Here is a 23738-nt window from a genome sequence, read left to right as displayed (position 1 = left end):
GGCCACGCCCTCCCACAGGATAGGTCTTTTAAGGCTAATAATAAGCCTAATTTTCGTCCCTTTCGCAGAAACGGACCAGTCTCTAATTCTGTATCCTCTAAGCAAGAGGGTAATACTTCACAACCCAAACCAGCCTGGAAACCAATGCAAGGCTGGAACAAGGGTAAGCAGGCCAAGAAGCCTACCACTGCTACCAAAACAGCATGAAGGGATAGCCCCCTATCCGGACCCGGATCTAGTGGGGGCAAGACTTTCTCTCTGTTGCTCAGGCTTCGGGCAAGAGATGTTCAGGAATCCTTGGGCCTAGAAATAGTTTCTCAAGGTTATCTCCTGGAATTCAAGGAACTACCCCAAGGGGAAGGTTCCACAGGCTCTCAATTATCTTCAAACCAAATAAAGAGACAGGGTATTCTTACATTGTGTGTGAAAGACCTGTTAAAGATGGGAGTGATACATCCAGTTCCAATAAGAGAACAAGGAATGGGATTTTATTCCAATCTGTTCATAGTTCCCAAAAAAGAGGGAACATTCAGACCAATTTTGGATCCTAAAGATCCTAAAAGAATTTCTCAGGGTACATCGTTCAAAATGGAAACTTATCGAACGGGATCCTACCTACTATCACCAGGAAAATCAATTTATGACTACCGTGGATTTAAAGGATGCGTACCCTACTAATTCCTATGCCACAAGGAACATCATCAGTTCCTAGGTTCGCTTTTCTGGACAAGCATTACCAGTTTATGGCACTTCCATTTGGATTAGCCACTGCTCCAAGGATTTTCACAAAGGTACTAGGGTCCCTTCTAGCGGTTCTAAGACCAAGGGGCATTGCAGTAGTACCTTACTTGGACGACATCCTGATTCAAGCGTCGTCCCTGTCAAAAGCAAAGGCTCATACGGACATCGTCCTAGCCTTTCTCAGATCTCACGGATGGAAGGTGAACAAAGAAAAAAGTTATCTGTCCCCCTCAACAAGAGTTCCCATCTTGGGAACAATAAAAGATTCCTTAGAAATGAGGATTTTTCTGACAGAGGTCAGAAAATCAAAACTTCTAAGCTCTTGTCAAGTACTTCATTCTGTTCCTCGTCCTTCCATAGCGCAGTGCATGGAAGTAATAGGATTGATGGTTGCAACAATGGACATAGTTCCTTTTGCACGAATTCATCTAAGACCATTACAACTGTGCATGCTCAGACAGTGGAATGGGGATTATACAGACTTGTCTCCGATGATTCAAGTAGATCAAAAGACCAGAGATTCACTCCGTTGGTGGCTGACCCTGGACAATCTGTCACAGGGAATGGAGCTTCCGCTGACCAGAGTGGGTCATTGTCACGACCGGACGCCAGCCTAGTGGGATGGGGCGCGGTCTGGGAATCCCTGAAAGCTCAGGGTCTATGGTCTCAGGGAAGAGTCTCTTCTCCCGGATAAACATTCGGTGGAACTGAGAGCGATATCAATGCTCTCAGAGCTTGGCCTCAACTAGCAAAGGACCAAATTCATAAGGTTTCATCAGACAACATGACGACCGTTGCATATATCAATCATCAGGGGGGAACAAGAGGTTCCCTGGCGATGGAAAGAAGTGACCAAGATAATTCAATGGGCGGAGGATCACTCCTGCCACTTGTCTGCGATCCTACATCCAGGAGTGGAGAAAATTGGGGGAAGCGGATTTTCTGAGTCATCAGACATTCCATCCGGGGGAGTGGGAACTCCATCCGGAAATCTTTGCCCAAATAACTCAATTATGGGGCATTCCAGACATGGATCTGATGGCGTCTCGTCAGAACTTCAAGGTTCCTTGCTACGGGTCCAGATCCAGGGATCCCAAGGCGACCCTAGTAGATGCACTAGTAGCACCTTGGACCTTCAACCTAGCTTATGTATTCCCACCGTTTCCTCTCATCCCCAGGCTGGTAGCCAGGATCAATCAGGAGAGGGCCTCGGTGATCTTGATAGCTCCTGCGTGGCCACGCAGGACTTGGTATGCAGACCTGGTGAATATGTCATCGGCTCCACCATGGAAGCTACCTTTGAGACAGGACCTTCTTGTTCAGGGTCCATTCGAACATCCGAATCTGGTTTCCCTCCAACTGACGGCTTGGAGATTGAACGCTTGATTTTATCAAAGCGTGGGTTTTCAGATTCTGTAATAGATACTCTGATTCAGGCTAGAAAGCCTGTAACTAGAAAAATTTACCATAAAATATGGAAAAAATATATCTGTTGGTGTGAATCTAAAGGATTCCCATGGAACAAGATAAAAATTCCTAAGATTCTATCCTTTCTACAAGAAGGTTTGGAGAAAGGATTATCTGCAAGTTCTCTGAAGGGACAGATCTCTGCTTTATCTGTTTTACTTCACAAAAGACTGGCAGCTGTGCCAGATGTTCAAGCATTTGTTCAGGCTCTGGTTAGGATCAAGCCTGTTTACAGACCTTTGACTCCTCCCTGGAGTCTAAATCTAGTTCTTTCAGTTCTTCAAGGGGTTCCGTTTGAACCCTTACATTCCGTAGATATTAAGTTATTATCTTGGAAAGTTTTGTTTTTGGTTGCAATTTCTTCTGCTAGAAGAGTTTCAGAGTTATCTGCTCTGCAGTGTTCTCCGCCCTATCTGGTGTTCCATGCAGATAAGGTGGTTTTGCGTACTAAGCCTGGTTTTCTTCCGAAAGTTGTTTCCAACAAAAATATTAACCAGGAGATAGTTGTACCTTCTTTGTGTCCGAATCCGAGTTTCAAAGAAGGAACGCTTGTTACACAATTTGGACAGTAGTCCGTTGCTCTAAAATTCTATTTAAGAGGCTACTAAAGATTTCCAGACAAACATCTTCCCTTGTTTGTTGTTTATTCTGGTAAAAGGAGCAGGGTCAAAAAGCGACTTCTACCTCTCCTTTCCTTTTGGCTTAAATGCATTATCCGTTTGGCCTTATGAGGACTGGCCGGACGGGGCAGCGCTCCTGAAAGAATCACAGATCACTCCACTAGGGCTGTGGCTTCCCACATGGGACCTTCAAGAACGAGGCCTTTCTGTTGACCAGATATTAAGGCAGCGACTTGTCTTCACTGCCACAACTTTTGCAAATTTTACAATTTGATCTACTTTTTGCTTCTTCCGGAGAGCTAATTTTGGGAGATAGGGTTTTTGCAAGCCGTGGTGCCTTCCGTTTTAGGTGACCCTGATTTGCTCCCTCCCTTCATCCCGTGTCCTAAAGCTTTGGTATAGGTTCCCACAAGTAAGGATGACGCCGTGGACCCGGACACACCAATGTTGGAGAAAACAGAATTTATGCTTACCTGATAAATTACTTTCTCCAACGGTGTGTCCGGTCCACGGCCCGTCCTGGTTTTTTAATCAGGGTCTGATGAATTATTTTCTCTAACTACTAGTCACCACGGTATCATATGTTCTCCTATATATATTTCCTCCTGTCCGTCGGGTCTCGAATGACTGGGGTGGGCTGGAAGCCTAGGAGGGACATGTGACCAGCTTTCTGGGACTCTTTGCCATTTCCTGTTGGGGAAGAGAATATCCCACAAGTAAGGATGACGCCGGTTGGACCGGACACCACCGTTGGAGAAAGTAATTTATCAGGGTAAGCATAAATTCTGTTATACAGTACTCAGGGCCGGATTGGCCTACCAGGATACAGGAGATTTCCCCTGGGGCTGCAGCAGCTGGGGCTGGAAAGCTAAAATTGAAAGGAATGATTAATGGTTGCAAATTGGGGTTGCAGGCTGCTATATAACATCACTCTGACATTTGTATTTAATACAAAGTAATATAATTTAATTCTGAAAAAATATTGGGGAAGGAGTGTCCCAGTAATCCCCCTTTGAAGGAAAAATAGGGCATGTGCATTCTATCGACTCAATGGGAAAAATAGGGCTGGTCTTCATATTTTTCCAGGGCTGCTTTTTATTCCCAGTCCAGCCCTGACAGTACTGGTGGGTTAAACAGCATTTAACCCTTTGGGTATTCTTGTTTGCAATCTGAAAATCTAGAATACTTCCCTTATTGCTAATAAATTATCCTGATCAGCTACTCTTTTGGGAGCTACTATCTTCTCTATGACTGTCCATTTGAGCGTACATGTTTTTTTCTGATCTACATTTTACAAAATGTCGTATTAGGGGTGCAGTGGATGTAACTCTATATACTGTAAATTGCAATCAACACATGATCATATACAGTAGATCAATAAGTGAATCAGCAATTAATGCATATCTTTTCTGAAATCTTTCACCAGTCACTGATGATTAAAGCCACTTTGCCAATTCCACCTTTTTACAGACTTTACAACAATGAAAAATACACTTAAACATACCCTTAAAGGACATGAAACCCAATTTTTTCTCTCTCATGATTTAGAAAGAGCATGCAATTTTTAATCAACTTTCTAATTTTCTTCAATTATCTATTTTGCTTCATTCTCTTGATATCCTTTGCTGGGAAAAGCATATCTAGATAGGCTCAGACAAGCTGCTGATTAGTAGCTACACATAGATGCCTTGGTGTGATTGACTCCTCCCATGTGCATTGCTATTTCTTAAACACAAGATATCTAAAACATGAAGCAAATTAGATAATAGAAGTAAATTGGAAAGATGTTTAAAGGAACATGCTACCCACATTTTTTCTTTTTATGATTTTGAAAGAGAATGCAATTTTAAACATCTTTCTAATTTACTTATATTATCTCATTTGTTTTATTCTCTTGATATTCCTTTGATGGAAAGCATATCTAGATATGCTCACTAGCTGCTGATTGGTTGCTGCACATAGAAGCCTCGTGTGATTGGTTCACCATGTGCATTGCTTTTTCTTCAACTAAGGATATTTAAAAAAATGAAGCAAAATAATAATGGAAGTAAATTGTAATGTTGTTTAAATTTCTATTCTCTATCTGAATCATGAAAGAAAGATTTGGGTTTAGTGGCCCTTTAAAATTGTATTCTCTACTTGAATCATGAAAGAAAATGTTTGGGTTTAGTGTTCCTTTAAATAGTAGCCAGTATGACCTACTTGATTCAGAGTTCCTGAGTTGTGTTGGTGGCACAATATTTCCAACTGACCTATTCTTTTTCTAGGCAAATCTACATCCTTGGCTAAATCGAACTATCATCGGCCACCAACATTAAAAAAATGGTGACAAATGATTTGGTATTTATCATTGTATTGTTCAGATTAATTAGTTACAAATGTTATAACATTTATTGTAGAGGGCCCCTCACTCTTTCTGCGTTTATTCTTTAGTAGATCTTGCCTATCAAGCCCATCTACTGTTTGTCTCACTCTTTGTTATAGCGTGTCTTGTAACCTCTCACTCCTAACTGCTCAGCCAGGAGAGCTGACTTTTTTTATCGAACTGACCCTGATCTGAACAATTCCTTTTAAAATGTACAATTGACCTTAGCAACTGTTTTAAACATTCAGGACCCAATGATCGAAAGTGCTATGAGGCCGCAAAATATTCCAAGGGATCCGCCGATATGTTGAGCGAGCTTGTTGAAATATTCCAAGCTCCTGACATAGCGGCATCACTAATAGACATTTAACTACACATGCCACTGGGTTGGCGATGCTGGCTATAGACAACACCCAGCATTGCCGACCATATTAGAGATGTATAGTAAAAGGATTATAACTGCCGTGCCTAACCACTAATCCTAATACATCTAAACCTAAGTACCCACCATGATCACAAACTAACACTACATTAATAAATATCTAAACCCACCACATACCCACATATAGTACTAAACTATTAACACCTATGTAGCCACATTACCCACAGAAAGTAACTATTAACCCATATGCAGCCACATACCCACAGCAAGTCGTTTACTATTAACCCCTATGTCGCCACTATCACCCACCGCACGTCGAGAACTATTAACCCCCTACGCCACCACAAACCCACAGCAAGTCGGCTATTAACTCCTATTCCTGCCACATACCCACCACAAGTTGCTAACTATTAACCCCCTATGCCACCATATACCCACTGCAAAGTCACTATTAACCCCTATGCACCACATACCCAATGCAAACTAGCCCAACACATAAACCCCCTTTAATTAAACCCCCTAAGTTAACAAAAATTTAAAAAATGATGTTACTTGAAAAAAATATCTAAGTTACAAAAATAATTAACTACAGTATCCAAAATAAAAAAAACAACTATTATACCTAACACTGAATTACATGGCCCATCAAATAAAAAATCCACCTAAATTAATAAACCTTATTTTTAAAAATAAAAAACCCACACCAAAAAAGCCCTAACCCACCCCAAAAGTGGTACTCACGTTAGGGTAATCCAGCTCCTCTTAATGCGACGCTGGGCCCTCTTCATCCCAGTTCCTTGCACTGGGGGCCCATTTTCATGGCGGCAGATGCGGACTTCGGCTGCCTCTTCTGCCACCTACGCTCCCACAATCGTTCATCAACGTCAGGGCCCTCCTCATTCTGGTGCCAGGGGCCCATCTTTGCGGAGGCAGACTTTGGCGGCCTCTTCCACTGCCTTCACTCCGCATCTTCCTTTTTTTTTTTGGCTCTCTTCTCTGAGCCCTCCTCTTTCATGCGGTCACTGCCGCACACTGAATTTCGGAAGCACGGAGGAAACCCCAATGTAAAGGGGTACCACTTAATTCTGATGCTCTGATTTTAAATCAGTCAATCCCTATCAGCCAATATCAAGAATGTTTTTACATTTAAATTCTAATCATCCAATAGTAAAGGATATAGAATTTAAATATAAATGTGTTTAAAACATATTAAATTTATAGGGGCAGTCTAGTATAAATTAACTTTCATTATTCAGATAGGACTTTTAATTTTAATCAACTTTGCATTTACTTTTATCATTAAATTTGTTTTTTTTCTCTTGGTATTCTTAGTTTAAACTAAACATAGGTAGGCTCATATGCTAATTTCTAAGCCTTTGAGGGCTGCCTCTTATATCACATGCTTTTTAAATTCTCTTTTTAACAACAAGAGACAGAAAGTACAACGTGGGCCATATAGATAACACTGTGTTCAGGCACAGGGGGTTATTTAAGATTCAGCACAACGCAATGCTAAATGCAAGTCAATAGATAATAAACAGTCACAGTCATGTGATCAGGGGCTGGAAGAAGGTTCTTAGATACAAGGTAATCACAGAGTGTATTATTATAACTGTGCTGGTTATGCAAAACTGGGGAATGGGTAATAAAGGGATTATCTATATTTTAAAACAATAACAATTCTATGGTAGAGTAGACTGTCACTTTAACTGTAGGAACAACATTTATCTAATCTAATCCCAGTACGTGTCTCTAAGTTTCATTTAAGGAATAGTCAGATAAATTGATTACACTCTTTCTCTGTACCATGCATGTTGCCCTTGATGTATGTGACGGAAGAGTGGTGCCCAGGCTCATTGATGGGGGGGTTGGGCCCACATGGTTTGCATTATTCTGTGTTTTGGGGCTTGCCTCTCATGCATGTATGTAAATAACAGTGGTGTATTTCTATTTGTACAAATTATGTCACAAGCCAGTGTACAAAGAAACATTCATAGAAATCAAAGATATTGACAGCAGATAAGAGCCATAGGCCCAGCAAGTCTGCCTGATATTTCCTAAAAGCATAAACTTATCTAGTTCATAGGATAGCCTTATGCACGTCCCAGGCATTTTTAAAGTCCCCCACAGTGTTTGTCATTACTACTTCTTGTGGAAGTTTATACCATGAATCAATCACTCTTCTCTGAAAGAAGTGCTTCCTCAAATTACTCCTGAATACAGAAACATAAAACAAGCCAACTCCTGGTGGGACTCGAACCCACAACCTTTGAATGTCTACAATCAACTAGAAGTCCAATGCGCTATCCATTGCGCCAACAGAGCCTGTGAGTGTTATGTTGTGACTGGATGGATAAGAGATTGCTTGTACAATAGCTATAAAATGTTTTTTTTCAAGGCAGACTGAGATTTATATGGGAAGCCAGCTCCACAGTCAGTAATGTAAGTTTATGAACATTATGGAGCAAATATCAGTTTACCTGAACATTAGCCTCTATTATAACTATTTGCCGTATATATACCTGGTCTCATTTGCTGGGGCCAGATGCAAATTAACATTTTTCTGTGTATCATGGAGCATAGAGTATTAAAGGGACATGTAACACAATCTCTTTTTTTTTTTTCATGATTGAGATACAGCACACAATTATTATTATTTTTTTTTAAATGTATTTCTGTTATTCACATTTGTTGAAGAGCATACTTAGGGTAGGTAGTGTGCATGTAATTGGAGCACTTAATTGCAGGCAAATGCTGCTGCAATAAATCGCCCTTGCAAATTTATAAGATTGCTTTCCTTTCATGATTCAGATAGAGCATACAGTTTTAATAAAGTTTCCAATAGTTCTTCTATTATCAAATTTGCTTTGTTCTCATGTATTCTTTGTTGAAGAGATATCTAGATAGGTAACGTGCACATGCCTGGAGCTCTACATGACAGGAAATAGTGCTGCCATCTAGTGCTCTTGCTAATGTATAATATTGTTGCAAAACTGCTGCTATATAATGCTGGGGACACGTGCACAATCCTGATCTTACCTTCCTGCTTTCCAACAAAGGATAACAGGAAAATTAGAAAGTTGTTTAAAATTGTATGGTCTATCTGAATCATTTTGGGTTTTATATTCCTTTAACTCTATTCTTGAAAAACTGCTACGTATAGCACTCCAGACAATAAAGGATACAACGAGAACAATAAACAGCTTCACAATTTAAGTAAATTGGAAACTTTTTTTTGAAAATTGTGTGCTCTATTTGAATCATGCTCCCTGTTAAAGAGCGAATTGTTTTGTAGCATGTACCAGATACAATTAAAGACTAAATCTAATGTATTTTATCGGAGAGTACTGCAGTAGAGCATACTTAAAGTATGCAGAAAAACACTCCAGCTTCTCGGGGTGGGGGGGGGGTGGTATACAGGAAAAAATAACAATTCTCAAAGATAAAATTATATTTAGTAATATGCTAAATTGTGATTTGTGCATTTCATTTGATTAACTATAATTATTTTATTTCATGCAATGGCCATCATAGATTATAAATTTACCCTTTCTACATAAAAGGAAACAAATCTTTAAATAAGAGGTTTTTCAGCTGATTTAAAGGGACAGTAAAGCAAAATTAAACTTTTATGATTAGGATAGAACACGCAATTTTAAACACACTTTCCAATTTACTTCTGTTACCAAATTTGCTTTGTTCTTTTGGTAATCTTTTATTGAAGAGTAAAACTAGGTGGGTTCATAAGAGCTCAGGAGTGTGCACATGTCTTTAGTACTCTATAGCAGTAGTGTTTTGCAACATTATATACTAAAGCTACAAATAATATTGCAAAAACACTGCTGCCATAGAGTGATTAGACACATGCACACTCCTGAGCTCTTATGAGACTACCTTGTGTTTATCTTCAACAAAGATACCAAGGGAACAAAGCAAATTTGGTAAACAAAATAAATTGGAACGTTATTTAAAATGGCATGTTCTATCTGAATCATGAAAGTTTAATTTTGACTTTACTGACCCTTTAAGATTTAGTCACTGTCTAATATTTGTAACATACACATTTCAAATGCTCTTATGCAATATTAGTTTTTTTTTACTATGTTTTGGATGTTTAACCCTACTATATATAAATGCAAAAATTACTCTCAACTACAGTTTAGCACATGGGGTCGTTGGATACTTTTTGTGCCAAGTCTGTTATTAGTTACATTTTGCCACTGTAATCATTGTGAAAGCTTCCTTCACAGAACTTTGTGTGCTGAACTGCACCTTTCTCGTATTGTTACCTTTTATCAGTTTTGCAACAGCTACTGTTACACAATTTAACCCTTTTGATTTCCAGTCAAATGAAAGTGTAAAATGTGCGCACATGTAGAAAGAGGGAGAGAAATATGTACATGTCTGAACAGATCAGGGCGGTGATTACCTTTGAACCTTATGATGAGAGTATTGCAGACTGGTATGTAAGATTAAAGAGAATTAAAGAGAATAAGAACATTTGCAAGTTAATGTATTATTAATTTTGCTTGCCTAAGGGAAAAAATGGTTATAAAATAGATGTATTACATTTGCACAAATCTTGCATTAACCTATTGACTGCCAGAGACAGCAGTGTTGCATTGCTGTGCATTACCTGGCACTAAAATTAAAAACAAATCTTTCTATTTACAATCCATATATATATATATTTAAACAAACAGTGTTCTAGTGTTTTTACAATGGTGTAAACAATTGCACCATTAGTACAGTGACTTATTTTTCATTTGTAATATATAATCTATTGTCTGCATTCATCAGTCTAGTCAAAAATAAACTTTCATGATTCAGATAGGGCATGTCATTTTAAACAACTTTCCAATTTACTTTTATCATCAAATGTGCTTTGTTCTCTTGTATTCTATTTGAAAGCTAAACCTGGGTAGGCTCATTTGATAATTTCTAAGCCTATGAAGGCCGCCTCTCATCACATGCTTTTTTTATTTGCTTTGTGATCACGCCCCGTGGCTTGAGGCAGACACTGCACTAATTGGCTAAAATGCAAGTCAATAGATAATAAATAAAAAGTCATGTGAACCGGGGTCTGTCAGAAGGAAGCTAAGATACAAGGTAATCACAGGGTTTAAAAGTATATTAATATAACTGTGTTGGTTATGCAAAACTGGGCAGATGGGTAATAAAGGGATTATCTATTTTATAAAACAATACAAATCTGGTGTAGACTTTGCCTTTTAAATAGATTAAAATAATCTTCATTTCACACCATGTTGTACAACATGAAAAAAAGAACATAATGAGAAAGGCTTGCAGATTGTAACCTATTGTGAGCATGATATAAAGTGCCCTTTCTTACTATTAGTTTCTCTTATCAATATTGTGGAAATAATTTCTAGGCATTTGTATAATGGCTAAAAAAATAAAAAATAGAACATACAGGCGAGATTACAAATGCGGCGCAAGCTTCAGCGCAACTGTTAAAAACCCCGCGCGCCCCTATTTCAACCTCACACATCGGGGTATACATATACGGCACTGGCAGTTTATAAAGTCGCCGTAAGTCGGATAAACTAGCGATGTCCAGAAATGAGCGTAAATCCAAATTTGCTGAGTCGCCCAATGGCCTTAGAAACTAACGACGCTCTAAGAAAAGAAAAAAAAAAATTCTCCAAATCTTGCGTAAAAGTCGAACATGCCTCCCAAAAATAGACCCTGACACGGTAAAACCTCTACCATCAAACTCACATCAGAACTAATAATAAAAGTTATTAACCCTAAAACGACAACCCCCCCACAACGCAATATGTCTAATTAAACTATTAACCCCTAATCAGCCATTCACCCATATCGCAATCCTACCACATAAAAGTATTAACCCCTAATCCGCCATTCACCCACATCACAGTCTCTATTAAAACTTTTAACCCTAATCTGCACTAACCCACATAGAAAAGTACCTATAAAACTAATTAACCCCTTAATCTGACATTAAACCACATCACACAACAAACCTAAATAAATCTATTAACCCCCTAATTCGCCAAACCCCACAACGCAATAATCCTAATAAAACTATTAACCCCTAAACCACCAAACCACACAACGCAATAATCCAAATAAAACTATTAACCCCCTAAACTACCAAACCACCACAACGCAATAATCCTAATAAAACTACTACACCCCTAAACCGCCAAACCCCACAATGCAAATAACTAATTAAATTACTAAACCCCCTAACCTAACACCCCCTAAATATAAACCTCAATTACTAAATTAAAAGATACTAAGTTACAAACAATTAAAATAAAAAAAACTAACATTACTTAAAATAAAAAAATTAATTAATCTAAGATTACAAAAATAAATAAAGTCCTAACACTTACATAAAATAATAAACCAAATTTTAAAAATAAAAAAAAATTAAACCTAATCCCTATGAAAATAAAAAAGCCCCCCCAAAATAAAAACACCCCCTAATCTAATGCTAAACTACCAATAGCCCTCAAAAGGCCTTTTGGTAAATTAACAGCTCTTTTACTTACAAAAAATACAAAGTCCCACCATCTAACAGTAAAACCCCCCCACTCACCAAAACCCCCAAAATAAAAAAACCTAACACTAAAAAATCCTAAACTAACCCCATTGCCCCCTAAAGGGGGCATTTGTATGGGCATTACCCTTAAAGGGCATTTAGCTCTTTTACTGCCCTTAAAAGGCATTCAGCTCTTTTTCAAAGGGCCCCATTAAATCCCTAATCTAAAAAAAGCCCCGAATTGTGTTCATTCATACTGCTCATTATAGTGATGTTTTACTGTATATGTATGAGTATATGTGTTATGTGTGTGTGTATGTTTTATGCGTGTATGTGTTATGCATGTGTATGTGTTATGTGTGTGTGTATGTGTTATGTGTGTATATGTATTATGTGTGTGTGTACGTGTTATGTGTGTGTGTAGGTGTTATGTGTGTGTATGTATTTGTGTGTATGTGTTACGTGTGTGTATGTGTTATGTGTGTGTATGTATTTGTGTGTGTGTATATGTTATGTGTGTGTATGTGTTATTTATGTGTGTGTGTATGTATTTGTGTGTATGTGTTATGTGTGTGTGTGTGTATGTGTTGTGTGTATGTGTTAAGTGTGTGTGTGTATGAGTTATTGTATTTGTGTGTGTGTATGTGTGTGTATGAGTGTGTACGTGTTATGTGTGTGAGTTTGTGTATGCTTTGTTTGAGTGTGTGTATGTGTTTTGTGTGTTTATGTGTATGAATGTGTCTTTGTGTGTGTGTTATGTGTGTGAGTGTGTGTGTGTCTAGCAGGGACGTATTATGGCCTAGGCCAACAAGGCCAGTGCCTAGGGCAGCAGATTTGGGAGGGGCAGCACATCTGCCCTATCCTCTCTCTAAAAGCTGGCACACAGTACAGAGAGCGATAAAGTGCAGGCTTTTACAGAGAAGACAAGGCACATGCACTGATTAAAGTCACTCTTTACAGGCAGTGCTCCGTTAAACCATTGCTTCATTTAGAGCTGCCGGTATTTTTGCAGTGGAAGCGTTCTTGGTGAGAAACTTGCCTTGGGATATGCTTACAAGGTGAGGCTGGAGGAGAAGACCTTGTGCCAATATGCTGCCTCCCCTTGTCAACTGTGGTGGATCTGCGAATGCAGTGCTTATTGCAGGTCTTAGTTACTAACAGACTGGATGCATCTGTGCACTGCTTAGATCAGCTTGTGATGTCTAATCGTAAACTCTCAGCGCTAATGTATGTTAGCTACTAATAGCTAGCTTTCTCTGCATTCATGAACCCACAGAGTAAATAGTAAACGGACACTTAAAACGTTTCATTACTTGAATGATGGTAATTACTGTATGTTGTTGCATGTAAGGGGCAGTGATAGTTTTCAAAGTGTATTCTTCTTTCCCTCCCTTCCTCTCTCCCTTCTTTCCCTTTCTCCCTCCCTTCTTCAACTCGCTCCCTCCCTTATTTCTTTCCCTCCCTCCCTTCCTTCCTCCCTCCCTCCCTTCTTTCTCTCAACTCCCTCCCTTGCTCCCTTCTATCACTTTATTTCCCTCCCTTCTTTCCCTCCCCCATTTTCTCCTCTCCCTACCCACTTTTCTCTTCTCCCTCCCTTCCTTCTTTTCTCCCCTCCCCTTCTTTTCTCTCCCTTCTCTCAGGGAGAAAATGGTATGAGATACATGCAATTCAACCCACCTGTACAAAACCTAAATACGCCCCTGGTGTCTAGATATATATTTGGTTCTTTAACCCAAACCTCAACTTCCCTCACCACAAAAAAAGTTGAACCACATTCTCTGTCATCATAATGAACCCAATTAACCACATATAACCCTAATTGCAATGATAGCCCAGTGCTGTAATCCTAGCAGTGATTCTGCCCCATCATAATTTAAGCTAACCAAGTCCCTGTTCCCCACCCCAATACCCACCTAACACTAATAGACCTTTCACTTGTCCATATCTAGAAAAAAGCAAGAGTCATCTCACTCTTCATCTGCACCACATTTCAAGTTGTTAACATAATACAAAATAATTTGCCATTCACCTTCATTGAACAAGGGTTGTGCAATATCAGCTGAGTGCAACTTTTTCCACAGATTTAAAAGATAACTACTTGGTCTGGCTATGAATGAAACTTCGGAATAACTGTAGTTAATAATTCAACAAGAATCAAGGATGGAACTTGCTTTCATTTTTAATTCACCGGCCTTCAGGATGATTAGATACAGTTGCTTTAACAGTAAAATTGTATGATTAATTATACAAAAAATCATTTGAAGGTCTTATAGAGAGAAAGAAAAGGATTTAATATTTTATCACCTTTTTATATTGCTGTTTGAAATGGTTTCACTATAGATGGATTGGTGTAAACCCAAATTGTTTTACATTTCACTTTTGGTGATTGAATAATATTCTGTGTTTCCAGCAAATGTAATAGGCCTTCTTATCTACGAAATTATATTGAATTCTCATTCCATGCACAGGACAGTCACAGGAGACATTTTCTGACTTGTCTTTGTAGACAAAAATGTGATGGTATTAAATTAAAGGAACAGTGTACTCACATAATCAAAGGCAGCATAGCAAACAAAGTAAAATAATGATTATATATATATATATATATATATATATATATATATATATATATATATATATATATATAAAACTATAAAATAGCACTGTTTCTTATTCCTAGTTTCCCATTCCAGAGTTTTCAACTAGAGATGTAGGTATGCCTTTGTAAAGGGCAGGGTACAACTGTTACATCTGCAACTTTGGCTAACTTGTGTGTATATAAATCAAATGGTCATGCGCACACGTGTTCTAGTGAGCGCGCATGAGTACAATATTTCAGACAGTTTATGTGTTGTGAGGACACCGTGTTTCACACAATAAAATAAAATACACATTACATCCTAATTTTCTGAGCACATAGAAAGAATGTTCTGCTCTGCAAATTGTGAGTGAGCTTATACACAGCACAGTCTTAGTAACACATGCAGTTTCTGCAATGGGGTTTGGTTAAGGGGCTAAAAATCAGTCTAATATTATTTAGAATTAAATGGACAAAAAAGTAGAAAAATTACTTTTTTGACTATCGACCCCACACTACTGTGTGTTTAACCTCCGCAAAGGGTATAAACACACAGTAGAACTACCGTTTGGTTTGGAACCTAAGGAGCACTGCTGGTCCTGAGCTGAACACACAGTTGGTCCATTCAGCAGCACTAGTTGCACAAACAAATTAGAACATGTAATTTTAAGACTATTAACCCTACAGTACTATGTGTTTAACTTCCGAAAAGGGGTTAAACACACACTAGAAGTGCCGTTTGGGACCTAGGAAGCACTACTGGTCCTGAGCTGAACTCGCAGCTGATTCAATCAGGAGCGCTAGTCACCCTAACGAATTAGAGCATGCCATTGTAGGAAAATTGACCGTACACTACTATGTGTTTAACCTCCAGAAAAAGGTTAAACACACAGTAGAAGTGCCTCTGGGGCCCTAAGGAGCACTGCTGGTCACAAAAGAAACTAACTGATCCAATCATCAACGCTAGTAGTACAAACGAATTAGAGCAAGTAACTTGTATTGCCTGTAGATGGACAATTAAGAACAAATACTGTAAATGTCTCTTTTAAATACCAGATGTTCATTAAAGGGAACTCAAATTGTTAAAGGAACAGTAAACACCTTGCAATTAACCCCTTAATGACCACAGCACTTTTCCATTTTCTGACCGTTTGGGACCAAGGCTATTTTTACATTTCTGCAGTGTTTGTGTTTAGCTGTAATTTTACTCTTACTCATTTACTGTACCCACACATATTATATACCGTTTTTCTCGCCATTAAATGGACTTTCTAAAGATACCATTATTTTCATCATATCTTATAATTTACTATAAAAAAAATATAAAATATGAGGAAAAAAAGGAAAAAAACACACTTTTTCTAACTTTGACCCCCAAAATCTGTTACACATCTGCAACCACCAAAAAACACTCATGCTAAATAGTTTCCAAATTTTGTCCTGAGTTTAGAAATAACCAATGTTTACATGTTCTTTGCTTTTTTTTGCAAGTTATAGGGCAATAAATACAAGTAGCCCTTTGCTATTTCCAAACCACTTTTTTTCAAACTTAGCGCTAGTTACATTGGAACACTGATATCTTCCAGGAATCCCTGAATATCCCTTGACATGTATATATTTTTTTTTAGAAGACATCCCAAAGTATTGATCTAGGCCCATTTTGGTATATTTCATGCCACCATTTCATCGCCAAATGCGATCAAATAAAAAAAAATTGTTCACTTTTTCACACATTTTGTTACAAACTTTAGGTTTCTCACTGAATTTATTTACAAAACAGCTCGCTGCAATTATGGCACAAATGGTTGTAATGCTTCTCTGGAATCCCCTTTTTTCATAAATAGCAGACATATATGGATTTGGTGTTGCTTTTTCGGTAATTAGAAGGCAGCTAAATGCCAATGCGCTCCACACGTGTATTATGCCCCAGCAATGAAGGGGTTGATTAGGGAGCATGTAGGGAGCTAGTAGGTGTTAATTTTAGCTTTATTGTAGTGTAGTAGACAACCCTAAGTATTGATCTAGGCCCATTTTGGTATATTTCATGCCACCATTTCAACGCCAAATGCGATTAAATAAAAAAAAAGTAAAATTTTTCACAATTTTAGGTTTCTCACTGAAATCATTTACAAACAGCTTGTGCAATTATGGCACAAATGGTTGTAAATGCTTCTCTGGGATCCCCTTTGTTGAGAAATAGCAGACATACATGGCTTTGGCGTTGCTTTTTGGTAAATTAGAAGGCCGCTAAATGCCGCTGTTGCATCACACGGTGTATTATGGCTAGCAGTGAAGGGGTTAATTAGGTAGCATGTAGGGAGCTTGCAGGGTTAATTTTAGCTTTAGTGTAGAGATCAGCCTCCACCTGACACATTACACCCCCTGATCCCTCCCAAACAGCTCTTTCCCTCCCCCACCCCACAATTGTCCCCGCATGTTAAGTACTGGCAGAAAGTCCTGCCTAGTACTAAAAAAAAAAGCTATCCTTGATAAAAAATAAATAAAAAAAAGGCATATTTACATATGCTGCTCTGGAGTATCCCCCCTTAGCCCCAACCTCCCTGATACCCCCCCAAACAGCTCTTTACCCATCCCCCTCTAACTTATTAGTAGCCATCTTTGGTACTGGCAGCTGTCTGCCAGTACCCAGTTTATAGTAAAACATGTATTTATTATTTTTTTTAAATAATTTTCTGTAGTGTAGCTTGCCCCCCCAAAAGACCCAACCCACCACCCCTCCCAGATCTCTTAGATCGACATATATTTAAATATATTTGGCAATCACTGCCACTTTTCTCCCCATCATTTTTCTGTAGTGTAGCGGTTCCACCCGCTCCTACCCCCGCAAGCGCGCCACCCTCGTGCCACCCGGCGTTCCCGCCCACGATCCCGCCCCCCCTCCACATCATACGGCCCATCGATGGCCCTCCCAGACTGGCTCCCACCCACCAACGAAACCGGCCATCGATGTTCGGTACAGAGAGGGCCACAGAGTGGCTCTCTCTGCATCGGATGGCCAAGGGGGGTTATTGCAGGATGCCTCAATGTTGAGGCATCACTGCAATAACCGGAAAGCAGCTGGAAGCGAGCAGGATCGCTTCCAGCTGCTTTCCAGACCAAGGACGTACGCCACACGTCCTCGGTCATTAACTGTATTTTTTTTGAGGACGTGTGGCGTACGTCCTTGGTCGTTAAGGGGTTAAAGGGACAGTCTAGTCAAAAATAAACTTTCATGATTCAGATAGGGCATGTAATTTAAAAATACTTTCCAATTTACATTTATCATCAATTTTGCTTTGTTCTCTTGGTATTCTTAATTGAAAGCTAAACCTAGGTAGGCTCATATGATAATTTCTTAGCACTTGAAGGCCGCCTCTTATCTGAATTCATTTTGACAGTTTTTTACAACTAGAAGGCGTTAGTTCATGTGTGCTATATAGATAACATTGTGCTCACGCACGTGGAGCTACCTAGGAGTCAGCACTGATTGGCTAAAATGCAAGTCTGTCAAAATAACTAAATTAAGGGGGCAGTCTGCAGAGGCTTAGATACAAGGTAATCACAGAGGTAAAAAGTATATTAAAATAACCATGTTGGTTATGCAAAACTGGGGAATGGGTAATAAAGAGATTATCTATGTTTTTAAACAATAACAATTCTGGTGTAGATTGTCCCTTTAAGACATTTCTGCCATGTTGCTATATGATATAATAACAGCTAAGTCTAAACTTTTTAAAACAAATTAACATCTTTTTTTAATGCAATTGTGCTTCAAAAGCTCAAACGCCACCCACCATCTGCCTGTTTTAGAGGAGCCAATCTGGACTTTAGTCTGCAAAAATAAGTCTATCCATGGTTATAATATTTGTTTAAAGTACAATTATTGTTTTTTTAGTTTTCATCAGTTAAAGCCTTTAGGGAACGATATGTAGCAGGGTAGCCTTGAAAAGCCAGCAGGTGCATTTACAGCTCAGAAAATTTTAAAATTCACAATTTTCAGAGCTCAATTGCATTAAAAGGGGCAAATAAATTAAGTAGATAGCAAAGTTGTTTTACAACACATAGCTAAATATTTTGTATAAAAAAATCCATATTGTTTACTATCACCAACTTGCTTCAGTTTGAAGCTGACCTGTCTTAATAACCTCCACCTGCATCTCCTACCACTAAAGGATCTTTGATTTGTGAAACTAGGCTTATCCAGGCTCACCAACTACCTTCCCTCTATGTATTGCTTGAATGAGTGCACTCATGTTCAACTATCAGGAAAACCAGGCCTGTTGGGGGGTACGTAAGGACTGTGTTTGGGAGACACTGATCTAAATCATGAAAGAAAATATTTTGGTTTCATATCCTTTTAACGCCGTTATGATGTTCTATACCGTCCTAATTGCACTTCCAGGATGAGATTGCAGTCTGGAGGGCATGCCTAGCATCATAGGGAAGCCCCCCTGAACCGATCCCATCAATGAAATCTCGCGATCAAGTGCACGATCAGGGGGTTTCAATTTGTCTACATCGGAACATCTCGAGAGTAAAAAGCCCCAATGGGTGTAGTATCAAGACTGTTCAAAAAGCTTGTTTATGCTCCTTGACACTGGAGAAATACCAATAGTTGATTTCACTTCAGTACAGGGTATTTTATGCAGTTTGTGCTCCCTGACACGGGAGAAATAGCAATAGTTGATTTCACTTCAATACAAGATATACAGATGAAAGCCCAGGGCTTCTTACTCACCAGAATATGAAAGCTATAATGTAATAACTGCTTTCTCTGACCTTACTCCTTGTTCCAGCGTGGAGTTGTTTGGCTTGGCGTTCCAACAGCCGTTTACCAGCCCTCTGACGTGTTACTGTCACCTGTTAGTTTTCTCCACCAATCCAAAGGTCAGATTACGGCAATGGTAGTTCAGATCCTTGATAAAGGGCAACATTTGAATTGTTTCTTTTCTGTTTATTTATTCTTTTTTTGTTGTCGATAACTTTCATGGATGTCCAGGAAAGCAAATGTCACTATATCTTATGGCGAATAGTCCAAGAGCGCTAATTCAATCCACGCTCTAGAGTGCAATATCAATACTTCAAATGAAATCCATAGGAAGCTGGCTAGCTACACAGGACTGCTTATCTACGCGTTTCAGCACAAAGCTTTTTTCAAGTTATCTTCTACCTCTTCTTAAGTACCGCAGACTAGTACATATGAAAAAGCCCGGAGAGATGGGTGAAACACGTAGAAGCTGTGAAAGAATGAAAAACCCAAGATTACACCAAACAAGTTAAACCTGTAGGATCCGTGTCTGTGTTTGATACTCTTAAAAAGACCAGCGTATATGTACTAGTGTGCGGTACTTAAGAAGAGGTACAACAACAGACAGCAGTGAAGGGTTCTAATCAACACTTGTGGAAGTAACAGAGAGGATTTTAGGAGACTCCCTGACATGCTTCTGTGATGTCAGAGGAAAGTCGTTAACAAACATTGAGAAGGAAGCCAGTTGGGCGTTTCTGGACACAGAGCGAACCGAACAAAGCAAACTGATCAGACCGGATAAGAAAGATCGGAGGTAAGGCTCTCCCAATCATAGGACAGAGAGAACACCCCCCTTTTTTTTTTGGTTGAAGAACCGGGAGGAGAACCGGTAAGACTTGTAAAATGCTGAATTGATAATCAAGATTTTCTGGTATACCTGAGAAATTTTGTTAGCTAACGAAGAAGTACCCACGTATGGAATTAATATTTTTCGGACTTTAAAAAGTCTCTGATGTGGTTTGGGACTGTCACCTTATGACTGCCATGGATGATACATTTGAATTTGATTGCCTCTAATATAATTTATAAGAGTGCCTTTACTTGATTGCCTTTATATGATTGCCATTTAAATACTTGTCATAGTTAACTTATGTAAATATAAGTATTTTAAAGCTATGAGATCCCAAAGTGGAAGTTTTCAATAGGTTTTTACAAATTAACTATCCAATATTAGTTCACAATAAATGTATATTAAATCACTATTATGATGTTGATGAAGTTTATTTGAGATATTCGTCTAAATAATTTATAAACACTTTATAAGTTGTCTATTCACGGAATAACTTAGGTCTTTAGTTATAAATTAAAATCTATATTTCACTAAGTCCTTGAAGGATTCATATCTAGGACGTTCTGAATTTAATTCACTAGAACACCCATAAGTGGTGTTATTTATTCACTATTTGACTTAAAGGGACAGTCAAGGCCAAAAAAAACTTTTATTTTTCAAATAGGGCATGCAATTTTAAACAACTTTCCAATTTACTTTTATCAACAATTTTGCTTTGTTCTCTTGGTATTCTAGTTGAGAGCAAACCTAGGAAGGCTCATATGATAATTTCTAAGCCCTTGAAGGCCGCCTCTAATCACATGCTTTTGTATTTGCTTTTCACAACAGGGGAGAGTAGTTCAGGTAAACCATATAGATAGCATTGTGATCACGCCCGTGGGTTGTGGCAGACACTGCACTAATTGGCTAAAATGCAAGTCAATAGATAATAACTAAAAGTCATGTGATTAGGGGCGGTCAGGGAAATGCTTAGATACAAGATAGTCCAGCAGTAAAAAAGTGTATTAATATAACTTTGTTGGTTATGCAAAACTGGGGAATGGGTAATAAAGGGATTATCTATCTATTTAAAGGACCAGTCAACACATAAGATTTGCATAATCAACAAATGCAAGATAACAAGACAATGCAAAAGCACTTAGGTCTGAACTTCAAATGAGTAGTAGATTTTTTTATAACAAATTTTAAAGTTATGTATATTTCCACTCCCCTTGTACCATGTGATAGCAATCAGCCAATCACAAATGCATATACGTATAGTCTGTGAATTCTTGCACATGCTCAGTAGGATCTGGTGACTCAAAAATTGTAAATATAAAAGACTGTGCACATTTTTTTTAATGGAAGTAAATTGGAAAGTAGTTTAAAATTACATGCAGTATCTGAATCATGAACATTTAATTTAACCTGAGTGTCCCTTTAAACAACAAAAATTCTGGTGTTGACTGTCCCTTTAACTACAAATTTAGTATTTTTGGGTCACCTTATCAATATATTTTTTTATTAATTTTTTGATTACACAGTGGGTGTACAAACAATCTTTAAATAAATCGCTGGGGGTCCTATTAGCTTTTTTAGCCCCCCTCTTTATTTTTACCGAAGCAGTAGTTATGAGTTTTAGGCAACAAAACTGTTACATAAAACTCATAACTAAACTGTTACAGACTACACTAACACCCATAAACTACCTATTAACCCCTAAACCGAGGCCCTCCCGCATCGCAAATACTATATTAAAGTTATTACCCCCTAATCTGCCACTCCTGACATTGCCACCACTAATAAAATGTATTAACTCCTATTCCGCCGCAAAAAAATAAAAAAATACTAAAGTGAAAAAAATAACAAACACTAAATTACGAAAAATAACAAATGAAATTTTCCAAAATAAAAAAAATGACACCTAATCTAATAGCCCCTATCAAAATAAAAAAGCCCCCAAAACAAAAAAAAAACCTAGCCTTCAATAAACTACCAATAGCCCTTAAAAGGGCCTTTTGTAGGGCATTGCCCTAAAGAAATCAGCTCTTTTTCCTGAAAAAAAATATCAAGACCCCTCCAACAGTAAAACCCACTACCCAACCAACCCCCCAAAATAAAAAAAAACCTAACTCTAAAAAAATCTAATCTACCCATAGCCCTGAAAAGGGCATTTATATGGGCATTGCTCTTAAAAGGGCATTCAGCTCTTTTAAGAAATGCCCAAACCCTAATCTAAAAAAAAAAAACCACCCCAAAAAACCTTAAAAAACCCTAACACTAGCCCCTCTTTAGGTAATTTAAAAAAAAAAAGAAACAATCCCAGAGGGTACGCTTGTAATAAAAAATCTTGTGTACTTTATTCCATATTCGTTAAAACAGCATAAGATCCAAATAAAAGTGTAAGAATGGGTCTGTTCTGTTTTAACAAATATGGAATAAAGTACACAAGATTTTTTATTACAAGCGTACCTCTGGGATTGTTTCTTTTTTTTTTTTTTTAATTATCCTTGAGGGTTATGAGGAGCCCTTGTCTTCTTGTCCCAGTACGCAGGATTGAGCATACTTGAAGCATTTATCGGATATTCAAGTGAGAGCGGAGCTGAAACGGAGAAGGGAGGCATCCACGTCACTTCCGGAAGTAAGTCCTGCACCCGCTACTGGCAACGCCGAAGAGAGGAAAGAGACTGATGGTCGCGTTCATATCGTGGTCCTCGTCTCTACAGAATCCAGGTCAGCCGCCCCTGAAGAGAGGTATTGTCCTTTGCAGCCGAAGTCAGGTAACACTGAGGGGGTTTGTTAGCGGTGTGGCAGGTGAAGAGTGGAGATTGTAGATGGATTAAGCCGGTGTCTCCGTCCGCTTTGAATATACTGTGCTGAATACATTGTGCTCTGTGCATCTCCTATAAACTGCTTGCGTGACTTTGTCTATTGTTTCCCTCTTTAGGTACTCACAGTTGCTGAAGTCCTGCTTGAACGATCTTCATCCCGGCGGCTCCATCTTCATCAATCGCGGGACAGGCATCTTCTTCATCCCTGCGGATGTGGAGCAGTCGATGCACGGAGGTGGAGGTCCAGGCAAAGGGTCCAAGGGGAAGTCCAGGCAGATGTCCAAGGCGGAGGTCCAGGCGGAGGTCCATCAATCCGACATGGAGGTCCTCTTCATGCGATCATCCCCCCACACACTAAGGATTCAATTGCAAAGTACCCCTTTTATACTGGGGGTACCATTGCATTCCTATTGGTTGAAAAAATTAAATCAGCCAATAGGAATTAGGGCTGCTAAAATCCTACTGGCTGTACAAATGCCCTTTTCAGGGCAATGGGTAGATTAGGTTTTATTTTCTTTAATTTTGTGGGTTTGGGGATTGGGGATTCTATACTGTTTGGGGGTGTATAGGTTTTTTTTTGTAGAAAAAGAGCTGACTTCTTTAGGGCAATGCCCTACAAAAGGCCTTCCTAAAGTGCCATAAAACA

The sequence above is a fragment of the Bombina bombina genome, chromosome 4, assembly GCF_027579735.1.
Source record: "Bombina bombina isolate aBomBom1 chromosome 4, aBomBom1.pri, whole genome shotgun sequence".
Lineage (NCBI taxonomy): Eukaryota > Metazoa > Chordata > Amphibia > Anura > Bombinatoridae > Bombina > Bombina bombina.
Note: the sequence above shows the minus strand (reverse complement) of the source record.